This window comes from Lipophrys pholis (assembly GCF_963383615.2).
Source record: "Lipophrys pholis genome assembly, chromosome: 3".
Taxonomy (NCBI): Eukaryota; Metazoa; Chordata; class Actinopteri; order Blenniiformes; family Blenniidae; genus Lipophrys; species Lipophrys pholis.
In genome coordinates this window covers 35895880-35896248 of record NC_137627.1, presented here as the reverse complement: position 1 = coordinate 35896248, position 369 = coordinate 35895880, and positions in this window count along the sequence as shown.

Genomic DNA, 369 nt, shown 5'->3' with positions numbered 1-369 from the left:
TATTAGGTGACGTAGTGGACCGAGTTGTTTTTTTTTTTTTTAGATCGGCGGGGTGATCGGCTGGATTTGCCGATTTCCGATCGACTCACAAATCACCAATATCGGCCCCGATCCGATATCTACCGATCGGATCGGGACATCCCTAATCTGAAGTATTGTTGTATTTGATCTTTCAGTGGTATCAGTATTTGATTCTACAGACTACGATGTTTAAAGGACTGACCAAGTCGAACCAAAAGATATGACATCACATGACCACAGATCAAAGAAGACTTACATTTTATACTAAGATTTGTTTAGTGTGTTAATGTGCAGTACACACTTTGTTTAGTGTGTTAATGTGCAGTATACACTTTGTTTAGTGTGTTA